This window comes from Sceloporus undulatus, chromosome 1 (assembly GCF_019175285.1).
Source record: "Sceloporus undulatus isolate JIND9_A2432 ecotype Alabama chromosome 1, SceUnd_v1.1, whole genome shotgun sequence".
Classification (NCBI taxonomy): Eukaryota; Metazoa; Chordata; class Lepidosauria; order Squamata; family Phrynosomatidae; genus Sceloporus; species Sceloporus undulatus.
The window spans coordinates 315892554-315911167 of NC_056522.1; the positions used below are offsets into that span (position 1 = coordinate 315892554).

At 39.9% G+C, this 18614-nt stretch overlaps 1 protein-coding gene across 4 annotated transcripts in view; it reads left to right on the plus strand.

Annotated features, from left to right (window-relative positions):
• Positions 1 to 18614, plus strand: part of SIPA1L1 (signal induced proliferation associated 1 like 1) — a 244171-nt gene that overhangs the window by 113818 nt on the left and 111739 nt on the right. For 3 of the 4 annotated variants that reach the window (XM_042453490.1, XM_042453517.1, XM_042453508.1), the window contains one exon: positions 14827 to 14895. The exons of the other annotated variant lie outside the window; for it this stretch is intronic. The gene's annotated coding sequence lies outside the window, so the exon portion shown is untranslated. The remainder of the gene's footprint in view (positions 1 to 14826; positions 14896 to 18614) is intronic. 4 annotated transcript variants of the gene reach the window in all.

Below are 18614 nucleotides of genomic sequence, written 5' to 3' on the forward strand. Positions count from 1 at the left end.
GCAGTTTTGAACTGGATTATTTCTGCAGTACATTTGGACCATATAGAATAGCTTATTACTGTTCGTCTGAGAAATTACAATTGGTTGGATGTGAATCTTTGATTCACACTGAGTGAAAAGGGTGCATCAGCTCTAGGGGACTTTACTCTAGTCAGCCAGGACCAGCTTGGTACCCCTAAACTGTGGAATGACCTGCCAGAAGAGTTTTGACAGCTGAATGTGCTGTCTGAATTAAAAGGGCATTAACACCAGTCTTTCGCAGACTTATCCAATGAATTTTAAATGATGAATTTTAAATGACGATTGTTTTATATGTGTATCTCTTATTTGTCCTTTTAAATTGGTGTGCATTTTAAACGATGTGTTGTGTTTGTTAATTGTTGTTTGTTCCCCACCTTAATCCATGTGGAGAGTGGGTAAGAAAGTAAGAAATAATAATAATAATAAAATAATAATAATAATAATAATAATAATAATAATAATACTTATGTAGGTGACCTTTGTTTTTCAGTATAGGACAGACCACACATAGTTACTCTTTTTATAAATATACTTTAACTGATCTTTTCAATAATATTTGCCTATTTTTTAAAGAGTCTAAATATTAGAATTTCTAGATGATGAAGATTACTAGACCAAAAGTATTTGTTTAGTAGTTTTTTTTTAAATGACAAGTTCACTGCTGTGAATCAAACCAATAACATTCTTCTTACAACAATAATAATTGCCAGCCAGTTCTCTGAGCTTATCTGATATTTCTATGGTAACAACACACTTATTTTTTTACATTAACTGTTCAGTACTAATTTTTTTTCTTTTAACTGTCATCTGAATCTCTTTTATCTATCATTTAACTTTCAGTGTTTACTGCAGTGTGTAATGTTTTAGAGAAAAGGGGCCATAATAGCTTTATGTTTGAACCTTCAGATCAAGGTGTAAAGAGAACACTGGCACGGGAAATGCTTATTTGCTGCTTGACAGCAGATTTTTTTAATATGCCATGAAAAATGAAGGCCTGACTTCATGCAAGCTTGGTATATCCTGAAGCTCAATTGTGGGAAAAACATTTAACTCAAAAGGTGGGGAAACATGTTTGTTGTTGTAGACAAACACACACACACACACACACAAACACACACACAGAACAGTAACCACTGAGTGGCTTTGGCTTGGCAGCTTTTACATGCTTTTGCATGTATAAAATATCATTCTTCAGAATGAAGAATTTCATTTTTAACAAAGACCCTCTTGATTCATCCGAGTCCAGATATATACTAGAATGAAAGCACAATGTTGGAAATATAATAAAATTCCACTTCAGTGTAAGTTGTATAAATGAGGGGAGAAATCTGCTTTAATACCACAAAAATGAATGAAAAAAGAACATGCAGTAATCACACTATTTTAAAGTAATCCGTCTAATGTATTTTAAAAGATCAAATTACTGCATAGTTTCAAGCAGCACTTTTTATAGGCTTTACCCTCCTTTTTATGGTTTCAGTGGAGAGATAAGGCCACAGTGTAGGCTTCACTTTAGATGTGTTTGCTCCAAACTCAAACATCAGTTAATCTGCAAACTGAGGTGCATATGTAAAGTTTGGTCTAGGTTTATGGACCAAATACATGTATACTCCAAGGGCTGCTTTGAGCTTGAAGATCTGCAAACAGAATTTGTTGGGTTTTAGGAATGGACATTATCTCAGTATACCTGCCATTTTGAAAAGTCCCATAAAGCTGTTAAAGACAATGGCCCAGTTGGTTGCTCATATCTCATTTTTAGGAGTTTTTTCAATGCATGTGTCAGTTCTTTCTTCATTCCTTCTCTGTATGTATTGAGAACTCTCTAGTTTGTTGTTTCATCCAACCTGGTTATGGTTCTCAGTTAATCCTATTATTGTTAATGGACATGCACATGACTACTCTGGAGTCATCACATGCACTGCCATTTACAATAATGGGGTGGTGCCATCCATGAATATTCCAATCCGAGGATGGTTTAGCCTGCCAATATGGAAGGCTGATTGCACTATCTGGTAACTGTTTTTCATGGCACATTACAAATCTGTTACTAAATAGGAAAAAAAGCATTTGCTGTGCCAGTATTCCTTTTTCATCTTGATGTGCAGGTACAAACATAAAGCTTTTATGGACCATTTCCCCTAAAACATTACACACTGTGGTAAACACTGAAAGTTAAATGACAGATGAAAGAGATTTAGGTCAACATAGGATAATCTGCACTAAGACAGCATTTGAGGTAATTTAGAAATGATTCAGTCAGTACATCAATCAGTAAAAGGAAATGAAAAAGTAAAAAATTATATACCCATTATACATAGGAAAGGGCTCATAGGCTGCAGAACACCCTTCCTTAGGTTAAATTGGCCCCTTCATGGTGTCTTGACAGCTGTTTTGTCCATTGTTGTTGTTGGTATGCTTTTAAATTTCCTTGGTGAATTCAATAATGTTCTCTTTATCCAGATATATTACACAATATTATCTAAACAGCCACTGAGTTTTTAATGGTTCAGACTTACTCCCCAGAAAATTATTTGTCCAGATTTTAAATGTTTTTTTTTCTTGGCACACTACGTTACCATTTAAAAAATACTTGTACGTATGAAGCTCAGTAAGATTCTCTTGGTTGCTGGGCTCAGGGTAAATGAAGAGCTTAATAAGGCTGAAATAAACAAAGATAATATTTCTGATTCAGCAAAACATATGTGTAGGTCACTCAGCTATTAAACAAATACAGGTAGTGCGGTGCTGTGCTAATTCCTTTAAAAGGAGTTGAAAGGATCTGCTGCTGTGTAATAACATCAAGAAGTATCGCTAAGGGATATCTGATAGCTGATTATGCCATGCTGACACAGCAACTAGAGCTGCATTTTTTTTTCTCCCCTCTTTGAGGCTTCTCAGCTTAGTACAAAGTCACCTTCATGGTATTTTTGTATAATGTTTTTTTCTATCTGACAACAGTTTTATTTCTGCAAAATGAAACATAACTGTATATAGCATATATACAGCGTGTTTCAAATATACAGAGTGATTCACATGTAATATATCAGTAATCTTTACTCACTCCTCTGAGACAGACCAGTGTTATCCCCATATTGTCATTTGATTGTCTTATTTATAAAGGGAATAATTACTTATTAAAACGATTATAAATCAATCCAAAGCCATACCCAACAGCATAATGCTACATCCCTTTTTTGCACTTTTACAGTATAGTAAGTAGCATTAAAAAAGGCCTGCTGGACAAGTATATTTAACATAAAGTAATAACTGTAAGCTTGCTAAAAATTTACTAATTACCTTAGGTTTTTTTATTTTCCCTTATTGATTGTGGTGATATCATATACAATATGATAGGAAACTAAAGGCAATCTAATATATCATGTTATATTTGGATAATACAAACGTAATTTACACAACTATATTATTTTTAGCATTTTGTCTATTACAGCGTTTCCCAACCTGTACTCCGAGTAACCCTTAGGGTTCCATGTGCACTTCTCAGGTGCTCCACGACCACTCCAGGAAAAAGGAACCTCTGCTCTATTGAGGTGTCAAAACATTTTTTAAATGATAAAGATTGGGCTTTGAAAAGATTACTTTTGGTCTATACTGCCTAGCCAATATTAGATGAACGGTTTCATAAATTAAAAAGGTCACATTACTGAACTCTGGGAAAGACTTGCTAGTAAATTCTATGCTGCATAAATTATTAGCAACTGATTTTCAATTAATCATTTTTTAAAAACTAGATTGGTATCAAAATTTACTTGTCTAAAATTAGATGCCAGTTCACATCATACTTTATCTTCATGGACCCACTGGCAGAATTCTTTTAGTCATATGACTAGGGTTGCCATCAGTCCAGACCTCCAAAACGGGACAAATGTAGGACAACATTTTAAAATGTAGGACTCACTTTTAAAATGGAAGACACGCGAAAAAATTGTTGATTTTTAAAAAATGTTACTATAAATGCATGTTTCTTAGGCATGATCAAAATGGAGGACATTTTGGCATTATTCCTAGACAGATGACAGAAATGTTCTTCCTTTTCTGGCCAACCCCCCCTCCCCTATTCCAAAACACACACAAAGCACATTTGGGCATTTGCAAACTGACTCCCCCGCTTGCCACCCATTTCCCTCATTTCCTCTTCACTTGCCCCCCATGCCCCTGCTTCCTCGCCGCTTGCCTCCGCTTGACGTCCCCTGCCCCCGGTTGCTCGCCGCTGCCCTCTGACCGCCGGCCCGAGGGAGTAAATAGAGGAGAGCTCCTCCTCTTTAAGATGGCCGGCCAATGGGGGCAGAGAGCTGGAACAGCCCCGCCCCTGCCAGGAGTCACAGACTCCTGAAGCAGGGGGCGGGCTCTTCCCCTATTGGCCAGCCCAGCCAGCCAGCCAGCCAACCAGAGGAGCTCCAGGCTCCCACCCTGCCCTGCGTGTGCCCGCACAGAAGTCTTTGGGCTTGCGGGCTTGCGGCGAATGCTGCGGCGGTGGCGGCAGCCGCAAGAGGGGCTGCAAGAGGGGCCGCAGGGATGGAACAGCCACATTGGTGCCGGTGGTGGCGGTGGCGCAAGTAAGAGCAGCTAAATGCGCTGCGGTGGCGGCGCCCTAACAACCCGGGGGGCGCCGGGACAGACCCAAAAACGGACTGGGACCGTGCAGAATGGTCCAAAAGCGGGAATGTCCTGCCCCCCCCCCAGACATGGCAACCCTACATGTGACCCTTCTGCTTTGCTCATAATACAGTACTGTATATGTGTTTCATTAGAGACTGCTCAAAAATGGCATCCCATTAAAACAACTGAGGGAATAGCTTACTTCAACAGACTATGTTCGCTCTCTTCACCCCACCTCCCTACCAACATCTCCTCTGGAGGACTGGAGGCAGATTAGGCAGTGTGTGAGAGGCTGTAGGGATAAGAGTAAAGTTGTGTTAGAGTGCACACATTTTTTGAAAAAGAAAAGGTCCTTTGATTTCCTGGATTGTCTCCTGCAGTAATGGTAGGTTACTTAAATAAATGGAATTGTTTTAGTTCTGTTACCTGTGCTGCTCACAAATCTTGAGTGTATTTCAGTTTCAAAGACTTGTAAAGTTGCCAAGTGGATGTCCACAGTTCATTAAGCATTACATTCTTGATTTAGCTATTAGATAAGCAACTCAGTTTGAAAAAGCATTCTTGCCCAGCAAAAATAGCACATAGTTAGTAAGTCTAGCAATAGAATGTAAGTGTTGTGGACTGTCTGCTTTAAACTGGGTTTCAGTTCATTCAAATGTCCAGTCGTTCTTCTACCTTATCTTGGAGCTCTAGAATTGTTAATGAAATAATGTTCAGTCTGGATTGATTAGCCCAACATAAATCTAATCTCTGGTTTTGACCTGAATTGCTAACTCATTTGAATTCAGAATAACATTTCAGGGCTCACAGTAATCTATTAGGATACCCAGAAGTTTCAACAGGATAGAATGAGTTTATCAGCTCAAAGCGAGTTTATCCCAATCTGCTCTAATTGTTTCTTGAGCTGGAAAACTAAATTGACACAATACATAATCATATACAATATCTTTCATAGGTAGTATCTTATACTAATGCATTTAGAGTGAAATCACTGCATCTGACATTATTTTGAGAATAGAATTACAGACATGCTGCAATTAACAAAATGTCTGAGAGTGATAAAACTCTCTCTCTCTCTCTCTCTCTCTCTCTCTCTCTCTCTGTGTGTGTGTGTGTGTGTGTGTATGTATGTATATATATATATATATATATATATATATATAGTGTTATCACTCTCAGACACTTTGTTAATTGCAGCATAATATATATGCTTTTTAATGCCTCCCTTTTCATCCTAGAGGTTTTTTTAAAAATGGCACTGGCCTTGGGAGGGTGCTGAAGGAGAGCTGGAGAAACACAAGCTTCTGTTGTCAATTGCATCAATGTGGCTGCAGTAAACTGTGCAAGAAAACTTGAGCTGGGAAAGAGCAGCATTGTCCTCTCTAACTGTTGCTATATGTGCCTGCCTACAACAGGCAAGGTAAATAGCAGCCGCCTCAACAGTCTGTACTGACCATGTATGAACAGCAAAATAGAGAAAAACGGGAAGAACAGATAAGCTTGGCTCAACATTTTCCCCTAGCATGTTGTTCCAATCCACTGTATCCCCTCCGGATAGCATACATTTCTGCACATGGAGATGCACTGCACCAGCACTAAGGAACCAACATGCAGAAAGGCACATATCAATTGCGCAGCACATGTCAATGAATAATTGCTGTTGTGAAGTGCACAATGCACAGCCACAGGGCATAAACACAATACAAAACATTGTATGTGCAGCTCTGCTTCTGCCACTTTCAGCAGAATGCCTTTGTTGTACTATGGCAGATGAATTCATTCTACATGTGCAATGCAACTTACACATGTGTATGTCATGAACAGAATGTCAGTCTTGTTTTGAAATCCAGTGTTTCTAAAACTAACAGCAGAAGTGTAATGCATCTGAGGAAGAAGACTTAAGTCTACAAAAGGTCACGCTGCCAACTTCTCTCTTTAGTTAGTCTCAAAGGTGCTACAAGATCTCTGTACATAACAATAGTGTAATGTTTATCTATTGAAATTCTGTATTAGTTGAATAACTAAATAGATTCTTATGTATGTATTATCAAAGTTGTAAGGAAACCGGGGAACCTTTCCTACTAAAATTACAGCAACTACTCTTCTCTGGAAGTCCCTTACATTTACTTCATTTACTTCAAACACCTTCTGGTTTCCAGGGGAAGGCACAGTTACCATAACAACATTTAATCTTTCAAAGTATTGATGTCAGAGTTGCATTTCTAAAGAAGATATTCAATAGCCAGTGTTGTGAAAAAGGAGGGATATTAAATACACACACACACATACACATATGACGATTGGCACATCTTTAAGTTAAAATCCTAATTAGAGGAATAATATTGTGGTACCTTCAGAAACTTCTGTGAGAAAATCCTTACTTGAGCAGATGTTTAGACTGAGAAGGCGGTAGTGATACACAGTGTAAACTCTGTATGAACAGGACTGGTAAATGCTGATTCACTTACCGTTGTCTGAAAAAATATTTTAAAAAAAATGTTCTTCCTAAGCATTTTCTAGGTCCTCCAGCACAACTTTATTGCTTGCTTCTGCTAGAAGTTGACCATAGAGTTGTGCTGGAGGATGTAGCGATTCCTGGGGAGGTGTTCTTTCTAGGCATTTCTAGGTCTTCCATTACAATCCTAGGTATCCTTCTACTGGAAGTCATTCATTTCAAGAAGATTTGCTGTTATCCACAGATATGGGTGGATCATACTGTATAAACATGCATTTAAAGTATGCTTGATGATCAGATGAATTAACAAATGAATTAAGGAGAGCAGAATGTTAAATGGTCGCTGAAGTACTAACCGACCATAGTATTTTCCTAAATATTAAATACAGTATGACCACAGTAGACTTGATACTGTATGAGAAGTGCCAGTACAGATTGAGTCTCCTTTATCCACCCTTCTGAAATCTGAAATATTCCAAAATTCTATTTTTTGTTTTCATTTTATCTTTCTTAGAAATGGAACTATACCTTTCTGAAAGGAATACTTGAAGTATAAGAAACATCTTTGGTTTTGCCAGTTCATGAGCATCTAACAAAAGAAAGATAGGAACACAAGAAACTATCAACATTACTAAAACAAAGAAATAAAAACACAAAACTTTTTTCAGTGTATAAGAAGAAATGAGAAAACCAGGATCAGGTATTGCAGTTATACGATACTGTACATCAGTGCTTCTCAAGCTGTATGATGTGGGGAATTGGCTTCCCCCTGCCCCCCAGTCTGTGCCAGGGGCCAGTACCAAATTTGTGCTCATTAGATATAACAGTTTCCTTTTCCATTGTAAATTTGATACAGATGTTGCCTCACACTTTGGCCACTGTTTATGAACCACCACTTCAAGTAGCTCTGCTGTGCATAGATTTGCAGAATTTTTTTTTAGAAATAATGTGGGCAAATAAGTATATGAACATCTTGCGTTAAATATGCATTCTAGGAAGCCTCCAGGAGACATGATTATCCTCTAACAGTGATTCCCAAACTTTGGTCTCCAGACGTTTTGGACCTCAACTCCCAGAAGCCCCAGCCACTTTGGCAAACAGTCAGGAATCTTGGGAGCTGAAGTCAGAAAAAACTGGAGGACCAAAGTTTGGGAACCACTGCTCTAAACAAGTTGTGCACTCCCTGTGTTCTTTGTTTTGGTGCAGAAAGCCTGGTTTTTCCACTGATGAGAAGTGGGAAACATTATTTTCAGTTGCCATTGCAGCTCCATAGTTTAGCGGCAGAATTGGGATAGGATTGACCTCATAGTCAAATTGGGCAGCAGAGTTCGGGGAGGTATTCAGTACATGACCATCCCAGTTGTGCCAGCTGCTGAATTCCAACCCCCCTCTGCAGTTTTGCACCCTGTCTTGAATTATCCAAACTATGATCCTGTGACTTGCTTCAGCTATCTCAATACTGTCTTCTAATTAATATTAGAAGATAATACTATCTTCTAATGAATTTTAAATGATTTTTAACTCTCCTGATTGTTCAGTTGTTTTAAATATGTATATTTTGTATGGTGTTTAATCTGTACTGGATTTATAATGTGTAGGCTGCTTTGAATCCTATTATTCAAAAAATGTAGAACATAAAAGAACAACAAATTGTTACTATTGGCCTGATACAGACAGGCCAAAATAAAGCTGCTTCAAGTCACTTTGCAAGTATGCTGTTTAAATGATACATGTGTCCTAAGAGTCCAGAAACCGCACCAAAGCCACACTCCAGTCCTAAGGACTGGAGTGCAGCTTTGGTGCAGCTTCCAGACTCTTAGGACGCATGCATCATTGAAACATCATACCTCCAAAGTGACCTGAAGCAGCTTTATTTTGGCCTGTCTGTATATAGGGCCTATTGTTAAACTGTGGTTAAGAGATTAGGACCAATATGGTACATCACATATGCACCATCCAGTTCCATGTCCACCTCCTATATATGTATTTGTCTAAACAATTGTCTAGGCCAGCAGTTCTCAACCTGTGGGGGTTGAACAACCCTTTCACAGGGATTACCTAAGATCATCGGAAAACACATATTTCCGATGGTCTTAGGAACCGAGACACCGCAATTTTATGGTTGGGGGTCACCACAACATGAGGAACTGTATTAAAGGGTCGCGGCATTAGGAAGGTTGAGAACCACTGGTCTAGGCCCTTGCACCACATCCAACCCAAGCCACCCCACCCCACTACTGAGAGGGGCCACCACCACTGCTGCTGTTTACCAGTAGAGAAAAAGAGAGAGAGAGAGAGAGAGAGAGAGAGAGAGAGTATAGAAACAAGTGAGACAATGAAGAAGCAGTGTGTCATGGCTAGCAGGGACAAAAAATGATACAGATGGAGTGCACCTTCCTGTCTCTTTCCCTTGGAGCTACATTGTCTGAATTCCTTTCCACCTTTCTCCCCTCCTCTGCTAGTAAACAGCAACAGCAGAAGTGGTCATTCTCTGAACTTGGCAGTTGCAGGGGCAAAACAGTTTGAATTATATACAAAGGGCAATAGAAGAATGCCTTGTGCTGTGTCAAAAAAAAAAAAAAAAAAGATATATGTGCACATAGCCACACTTACACACTTAGATCACCAACAGGATTTCAGTTTTGGTGTGTTATATGTTTACTAATTCACAAGTTGAGGATGTGGAGACAACACAAGAATTTTTGGTGAGGAAACATGTAAGGGTGTCCAATGAAAGAGCTAATCATATTAAAATGTTAATCTGAGTTTAAATCAGTACATTGTCAGTCCTTTACCTGTATTTGTATTTAGATCCACATCTATTGAACCATGAAGTAGATACAATAAATGAGATTTTGCTTACAAGCAAAAGCCCTCACTCCAGAAACATGAAGAAATCAATAGGTCCCTACTTGTATCTCTTGGAATAAATATATCATTGTAGTTGTTGCTATGTGCCTTCAAGTTGTTTCTGACTTATAGTGACCCTAAGGTGAGCCTGGCGTGAGGTTTTCTGGGGATGATAGTGTGTAACTCACCCAAGATCACCCAGTGTTTCCATAGATGATTGGGGAATCAAACCCTAGTGTCCAGAGTTTTAGACCAGTGCTCAAACCACTATACCACGCTGGCTCTCTAATATACTGTATATTATGTGTAATTAATTAATTGTCTGAATTCCCTCTTCTATATAGCCTTTTTAAATGACTAAATGAAAACCTGAATAAGTTATTGTATTCCAAAATGATACGACATTGAAGAAACCAATTCTGTTAATACTGCTTTGAGTTCATATATTAAATGAATAAAACCATTATCACATACCAACAGATTCTGATTCATTTTGTAATTCCTTGCGACAGGAATTAGGTCTGTATCCTGCCCGTCTGTTTGTAGTGGATTTTGATACTTTGAGCTTCAGTCAGTAGAATATTCTCTTTTGATAATATGCACACCATTCTTTATTTAATTATTGCAATCTTTGTTTTTAATGACATTTTAAACTGCTATTGTTAGACAAACGGTTTAAGTCACAATATTATTTCCTATTGCCCACCCTGGAGTTATACTTCAAGGTGTCGGGAGAACTAGGCTATAAAATATTATGAATGGTTACAATTTTAAAATTCACAGTTTCAGCATATTGTCTGTTCATTGTGTAGTTTTAATTAGTTATAAACAAGTTATTTGTAATTGGTTTCTCTTTGCAGTGATGAAGGCATTTAAAATTAGTTTTTAAAATATTTTCTAATATGTTTTTAAGGAATGTTATTTATGTTTTATTGTGCCTTACTTTCAGCACCCAGGTGGACAGAAAGGTTTTAATAGCAACAATAAAAACAATAAATTAGATCTGTTGTAACTAATTACTCAATGAACACAATTTTCTTGAGCTCTGTTTCTGTCTTACTACCTGCTTTATCTGAGTCTGCATTTTCCATTATAGTCTTAGTGACATTTTATACATGCCAGACAAAGCAACAGATTTCTCAATGCCAAGTGAAATTAATGTGATGCTAAAGCTGCTTCTGGGTTACGTTTCCATAAATTTTAACCCTGAGGTATATGCACTTAATAGGTTTCTAAGGGACCTAATCCCAAATAATTGTTTTTATCCTCAACTAAGATGCCTTCAACTTTTGTATGTGCTTTGCCCTTGATGAATGATCATCCTTTCAGCATATTCATAATGATCTTTGAAAAACCTAGTTGCATTGTGTGTGTGTGTGTGTATGTGTGTTTTGTCCTGCATTGAACAATGAAAGTGACTCTGTGAAAATATCTTCATACAGAAGCTTTATTATTCCTTTTTGGATGAATCAAGACAAAATGAAAAGTGTTTTTTTAAAAGCTACGTTTTATGGATAATGCTTTTGTGTCTGTGGAGCAGAAAATAAAACTATAAGACAATCTTCATTTCTGCTTTTTCCCCCCTCGGTGACAGCCTATGTGATATTCCACAATCAACTTAAACTCTTCTGATTATTCTCATAGGATTTACCTCAGACTAAAACTTCTGGGAGAGCAGCCCAATAATTCACTTTCCCACTTTGGAATTTGTATGCTTTACATTATGATACATTTGTTTTGACGAATGAGAATTTTCGTATTTTGAATGGTGTAAAGAACAAAGAATGGAGTTAGGCCAGTGCCCTGTTGAGCATTGAGAGGAAAGGTCACCTTTTTACCCTGGAGCAGAGGTGTTCAACTACCAAAGCTTAGAGAGCCACATTGGTCTCCAAGAGACCATGATGGACCACAGTCCCATCTCACTCGCTCCAAATTGATTTTCTTCTGTTCCCCTCATAAGGCCAGCTACTAGGTTACTTCCTATTGGGAGAAAAAAAGCCACTCTTGGGGAGGCTGAAAAAATGTGACTCTGTTGGATTCATACCCCCTAAGGCAGAATGGGGAACAAAACATATTTTAAATGTTTTGGGCCGTAGGAGCCACAAAATGGCCCTGGAGGATTGCATATGGCCTGCAACCCACACTTTCCCAAGCACTGGCTTACACAGAGAGCTTGTGTGTATCTGTCTACACAAGTATTTATGAGCAGACTAAAATATGGGTGAGGGACAGAACAAATGCTTCTTTCCCTATACACAGACATATATACATGCACATCCCTTTCCTCAGTTGTATCGCAATCCTCTCCACCAACACTTCTGACTTATGACTTGCACTGTAGAGAAAAACAAAGCAACCTGACAGGATTCTAGAACAATTGGTGCTGCTGCCATTCATTGACTGTGTCCTGGCAAAAGAAGTATGTTTGCCAGGATACATGAAAGAAGAGACTTCTTAGAGATCACACCCAAACTGGAATGCTTGTCTGGGGAGGCTTCTTCTTTGTTTTGTCATTGCTTTGTGAATAAGCTTTTTTCATTACTTTTTCCATTGCTTTATTCTGAGCATGCAAAGGTTAAAATGTGTTGGTCTATCATTGTTCTCCAATTTAATTCAAAATTTAATGGTTTCATTGTTTTATTATTTTGTATTTCCTGAGGCTAAATACCCTAAAGGCACCAGATGCTGTCTGATATTGGAAGCAGGTTCAGTCACGCTTAGCACACTTGTCCCTCCACATTTGCTGGGTTAGGGGCACTGGACCCCTGTGAATGTGGGGAAACAGCAGATAACAACTACACTATGTTTTTACCTGAGAGAACACCTGGGTCCTCCAGTGCAACTCTATGGTCAACATTTGCCTGACATTGGCGCGTTACAGACCGCCCATTTGGGGCGCGCCTGTAACCAGCCCTTTCCCTGCCGGATCGGGGCCTCAGCTGCCACAACGGCAGCCTCTGAGGCCCCGATCTGCCGCTTTCCAGGCTGCGGGGAAGTGGCAAAAGGCCACTTCCCCGCGGCCTGGAAAGGAGTGTCCTTGGGGCTTCAAGCCCCAAGGACACCCGGCGGTGGCGGGGAGGAGGAGAAAGGGGCCACTTGGCCCGTTTCTGCTCTGTGTTGCTGGCGCAGCCATGTAAAGGCCGCGTCCAGCGATGCAAAGGTGGAAGGAGCTCCGAAACGGAGCTCCTTCCAGGGCTGCGGAAAGGGTGCCCTGGGCGCCCTCGCGCAGCCCCACTGCATCACTTCCGTGCTGCCCCGTTTGGAGGCGGCGCAGTTGTGATGTAGCTATGGCAGCCCCCATGTGGAACGGCCGCCGCCATTTTGTACACGCTCTGCGCGTGCTAGGGTTAAGGGTGTGTGGAAGCGACACCGCTTCCTAACCCTAGCATTGTGTACATTTGTAACACGCCATTGACCATAGAATTGCTCTGGAGGAGCTCCAGATGCCTAGTGGAGTCATAGAATCATAGAGTTGGAAGAGACCACAAGGACAATCCAGTTCAACCCCCTGCCATGCAGGAAATCCAAATCAAAGCATCCCCAACAGATGACCATCCAGCCTCTGCTTAAAGACCTCCAAGGAAGGAGACTCCACTACACTCCGAGGGAGTTTGTTCCACTGTCGGACAGCCTTTACGGTCAGGAAGTTCTTCCTAATGTTGAGGTGGAATCTCTTTTCCTTTAGCTTGCATCCATTGTTCCGGGTCCTAGTCTCTGGAGCAGCAGAAAACAAGCTTGCTCCCTCCTCAATATGACATCCCTTCCAATGTTTTTTATAGGAATCTCTTGGTCCTATGGTGTGACTTTTGGTTAAAGTTGACCATAGAGTTGTGCTGGAGGACCTAGATATTCCTAGAGAGAACATATTAATAAAATCCGTGAATAATCAAATTTGCAAAAGTCAACGTTGCAAATGTGGAGGGGCAAGTGTAATTGGATAAGAAGCTGCCAATGAATACCAGGTGGTGTAGACTATATTTCAGAGAAAGGATCTAGCGAAACCACGTCTGACTATTCCCTGCCTTAGAAAACATTATGAAATTCATAATCAGCAGCAGACTTGAAGGTGTGCACACATATTTCTTGTGGATCTAAGGTGCCTTAGGGAGCATCTATATGCACATACTTTTTGAAATAATTCCAATCCTGCACACACCTGTTTTCAACAAGTGATGCCTAAGTATTAGTTAGATTCTAAGGTCACTGGCCCTGGCACAATTGCCCATCAGATTTTGGGTGGGCAGAATTCATATGATTCATGAATTCATATGCAACTCTGGAACCCATTTTTGTAATACCCTCTTGCTGTCAAATTTACTATGGTACAAACCACAGTATTGAAACTGTGGCTGATACAATGATCTGTATTTCCCCTAAACAGCAATCTCTTCCTTTTTCCTCCTCCAGTGGAACTTTGACACATATTCTGGGAGGCTGTATCAACAGTAGCCATGACTTTACTGGCAGCAATATTTATGCAGGCAGCATGCAACCCTCCCAATCCAAATTGCATTAGAAGGTTTCTTTTAATTCTCCCCACAAGGACACATAGAGAGCTATGTACTATTGTTCTTCAATGGCTAAGCATCTGCTGTCAGAAGCACCCCTTTCTCATGTCCTTCCTGGCATTCCAAAGTGTATTCTGGGTATCATATATATATTGAGAAGTTCAAGAATAGTATACTTGTTTACAGTGAAATAATTTTACTTTCTGTTGGGACTTAAACTTGTTAAAACGAGCTTAGGTAACTACAGTGATTCTGATATATAGACTTTACTTTTCCTCTCTTGCTTTTTAATTTGACACTCTTCCCCCCACCCTTGTGATTGATTTTCTCTTAAACATTTTGTAATAGTGTGATATATGTACATTTTTCATTTAGGTTATCCATTTCAGCATGGGAATATTGAAGCACAAGTTCATCGATTTGCCAAGATGCCACAGAACTTTAGTAGGTGTTCCTTTCTTTCTCATCTTACCTTTGAAGGTTTGTGTGCCGCCCCCCCCCCCGGCCCGCCACATGTGTGTGTAATCTTTTAGCTTAATTCATGGTCTTTCGCTACTTTTATTATGTGTTATGCTAATGTACTATAGAAAATGTCTCTAGCACTATACTTATTTATACATTTTAGCTCAGTTTGATTTAATTCTGGGCATTTGAAATAAAATCTAGGCTCATCAGCTAGAAGGTTGATTAATTTCACCTTCTGTCAAATAGCACATTGCTTAGACAGTTCACTTGAGATGCAAAACTCCTTTTTATTTTTAGCAAACAATTAATCCCTCCCAGGGGAATGTGGGTGTAATTGTCAAATCTAGCAAAGGATTGCTATTAAGCCAACTGCCGCAGCAGGTGTTGGGATGAATCGCCTTACCATCCAATAAGTGCTACTTTTTATTGCAAAGACAGCAGAATGGAACACCCTGAGGAAAGGTGTTTTGTGTATATTTCCTGCCCTCCCTTATTTTGGAGAAGTTCTTTTTTCTATCTTCAGATCCTGAATCTTATTCTTGAGGGAAACCTGAGATTCTCAAATAATTTATTTTCAGGGTGATTTTATTTCATATTAAAATTAATCTGCAGGTAAATGTGGGACAGTTGATTTTTAGAAGGGACTTGAGTGAGCTTTAAAAAGTAATCCAAAGTGTTAAAAACAGAGCGGAGGGGCTGTCATGAGGGGTCTTCATGCTGTGATGCCACCACTGGTCTTCCAATTTTTAACAATGTCACTTCTGCTGCTCTTGCTTCACTCTGTCACTGTGTTATTTTTAAAAGTTATGGTACATACATTATAACCATATGCCATTCTTAGCCTAGCATGTTTTTAACCCATTCCCATATCAGACAGCATAGTGTAGTGGTTTGAGCATTGGCTTACGATTTTGGAGATCAGGGTTTGATTCCCCACTAGTCATGGAACCTGACCAGGTGACTTTGGACAAATGACACACTCTCAGCCCAAGAAAACCCATGATAGATTAGATAAGTCAGAAACAATTTGAAGGCACACATTATAATCTTGAGCAGTACCCAATTTATGATAGACATAACTTAGCATGTTTTTGTTGTTGTTGTGAGCCCCTAAGTCATTTTTGACTTATGGCAACCCTAAGGTGTCCCTATTGTAGGATTTTCTTGGCAAATTTCTTCAGAGAGGTTTTGCCATTGCCATCCTCTGAGGCTGAAAGCATGTGACTTGCCCAAGGTCTCTCATTGGGTTTTTATGCTTGAGCAGGTAATCAAACCCTGATCTCCAGAGTCATAGCCCAGTACTTAAAACACTACACCACACTGGCTCTAACCTATCCCCAAGCCACTCTTATCCATAACATTAGTTTCCACAACTCATTTCACCCAATATGGGACCCAAGGCAGCACATAATTGGAGTTTAAAAATGGATAATACAGTGTTTTAAAAATCTTACTGAAAACATTAATTTAAAACAGTGTGTAAAATGCCATCAAAACAGAATAATGATGATAAAGTACAAAGACAATTCTCCCCAGTTAAAGGGCCTTTTGTAACAGGCTGTTCATGCTCAGAGTCCTAAGCAAACAGAATGGTCTTCACCTGCCATTGGAAAGAATAGCTACCCTCATTTCCCACAGGAGCCACTGGAAAGGCTCTCTCCTGTGTCCTCACCTGTAGGATCTGTGATGATAGTGAGACCAAGAGAAAGCCCTCCCTCTAAGATTTTAAAACTCAGATGGGCTAATATTGAGAGAAATGTTTTTTCAGATTGTCTGGACCCAAGCTGTATAAGTCTTAAAAGGTCATAACCAACATGAATTGAATTGCACTCAGAAATAAACTGGTAGCCAATGGAGCTGTTTCAAAAGGGTGGTTAATGGGCTGTTTCAAGAGGGTGGTTAAGTTTGCTCCTGGTCGGTGCTGCAGCAGTCTCACGCTGCGGCACCGACCTGCTCCCTAAAAAGAAGCTGTTCTAGGAAGCTTCATTGAAGGGGGCATGATAGGCATGCTTGCATGGCATGATATCGCCACTTCCGGCCAGCGCTGTTTGGGTGCTCAAACGCCCATGCATAATCATGGTGTGCCCCATATGGACGGGCATGCGCCAAGATGGTGCACGGGTGGCAAAAGTAGGGCTGGGTGCGTGTAACTGCTCAGCCCTATCTAGCCCAACTTTCGGGCCCAGGCCAGCACAAAGTGCCAGTCTGTTTCGGGCTTAGGTTCCCTGCAACCAATTAGCAGTCTAGTTAGCAGTCTGCCAGCATCATTTTGGTAACATTGCAAAATTGCTGAAGTTAAGGGCATCACCTATTCAGTACTGTGATTCTGGTACAGGATTTTATCTTGGTTTTGTAAGATTTTTTTTTAAGATACGCAATAACATAACTTTTTCCAAGTTTTCCCATCCTTTGCCTCATCAGAATATGTAGGGCTATGGTTAGAGGGCAAATATTTGAGAAAAAAAGAAGGAAAAGGGAGACTGTATCTGTCCATCTGTGTATAAAAGGTCTAGCTTGTGTTCATTATGTGTTTGGGGGGGGGGTTGCAGTTTAACACATTTCCACCTCCACAGTCCTGATTCAAATTCTCTCCCACTTCTGCAATGGAAGAAGAAATTCTCTATAAGCATAGCAAGATCTTCAGATGCCAATGTCCAAGGATTAAATTTATATATATCACAGCTGTAGTCTGGATCTTTCGTCCCACTAGTGACTGCTATTACTTTCAAAAGTAATAAAAGTGTGTGTGTGTGTGTGTGTGTGTGTGTGGAGGGGGATATACCGTATATAGTTGATTATAAGTCAACATCATGTATAAGTTGAGAGCAGGTTTGGGGGCTAAAATTATAGATTTTGATATGACCTGTGAATAAGTCGAGAGTAAAACCTAGGAACATATAACAAAGGACATAAAGAACGAAGCAAAGAAAAATGATGCCGAAGAGCATACAAAAGTCTGGCAAGGATAACTGTTTGTGCTCATCTTAAAGGTTGGATGGGTGAGGAGGGAGCTGGAGTAAATGGTAGCTTTTCCATGTATGAGGGAGGTAACCAGTCACAGGTGGGTCTAAGAAAACACACACATGTCAAAAAGGATGCCTGATTTTAACCCAGAAAAGCCAATAGACATACACAGATGTGTTATTCAAATCCTTCAGTGCCTGATTCCTCTTGGTTCCCCTTTTAGAGGAAGCTGCCACTGTCATATTCCTGCCCAGGCATTCAAAAAGATCACAGGCGGTGCACAGTGAAGAGAACAGAGGGGGTTAGCGTTTCTTTAAAGTGCTTCCGGAACAGACTCAGCTTTCACTCACCTTTTGCCATTCTGCTGAGAGAAGAGTTTTTGATCAAAGCTAAAGTACAGTACTTACAATGACCCATGGATAATTACTAGCTGTGCAATCTTGTTATGGTTAGTTTTGTTGGAAAAATATTCCTTTCAATTATTGTGAAAATATTTTGATTGACAGGTGGCATCATATCCTGTGAGGCTGCCATAAAATGCTGAGTCAGAGCACATGGCATGATGCAAACGGCATTGGTCCCTTCCCTTACGCGGGAGATCTGTTCCAGATCCCCCGCGTAAGGGAAATTCTGCATATGCTCGAGCCCCATTAAAGTCAATAGGGCTTGTGCTCACAGCAGCACAATGGCGCATGCGCACCACAGGTGTGTGCCCCATTACTCTTTCCAGAGTG